Here is a 925-nt window from a genome sequence, read left to right as displayed (position 1 = left end):
AATAATGATAACTCAAGCTAGAAAATTCAAATGGAGGTGATTCAAATATTTTTGAAATCCATGAGAAATTATCTACAACTTTGCATAAGACATGATTGCCTAAAAAGTTGGTTAAGATGATCAAATTGTGAAAATATCAAAAGGAGGACAAATTTACTTTCACCATGACCAGCATATAGTAAAAAAATCATAACTATTTCAATATTTAACCAAATGAGGTGAACCAAGTGGCCAAATTCATCTACAAACAATTCCTCACATGTTTGCTGTTTTGAGCTGAGTCAAATTCGGTGATTAAAGTCATGGAACAAAGCATTGAAAGAAGGGGCATGTAATTGAAGTTGGAGGAGACAAAGACTACTATTACAACTACATTGCATTAATAGAATTTTTGACCCTTTCTCTCATTTGGTCTATAAATAGAGGCCTTGTGCTAGCTTGAGAATCATTCTATCTCATTGTAAAATATAGTGTGAGTGTGTATAAAAGTTCTAAGTTCCAATATATTTCCCATTTTCCAAATTATGAGTGATGTTTTTAGTGTTGATCAAAAGTAAGTTTATGGAAAGCTAAATCTATTATGTCAAGGTGAATAAGATGAATTCTTGGTGAAGTAAGATTGTTTATATTTTGTATATTCTTTCTTTATTTCTTTTCATTTTGCTATTTTTTTTTATTGTAGGTATAAAAATGAATTATTTGTTGTTATCAATTTACATCAAATACTTGATACCATTTAAGTGGTTATCCTGATTTGTTGTTTAATTTTGATACAATAAATATTTAATCAATCATTATTGTTATATTATACACACACACACACACACACAGATATATATAATTATATCATATATTTCATTTAGACGATAGCGTGGCTCTGCCGGTTGTTCTAAATGAAATATTATGATATCTAAAAATCTAACAT

This window comes from Primulina huaijiensis, chromosome 18, assembly GCF_012295235.1.
Source record: "Primulina huaijiensis isolate GDHJ02 chromosome 18, ASM1229523v2, whole genome shotgun sequence".
In the NCBI taxonomy this organism is placed as follows: Eukaryota; Viridiplantae; Streptophyta; class Magnoliopsida; order Lamiales; family Gesneriaceae; genus Primulina; species Primulina huaijiensis.
Note: the sequence above shows the minus strand (reverse complement) of the source record.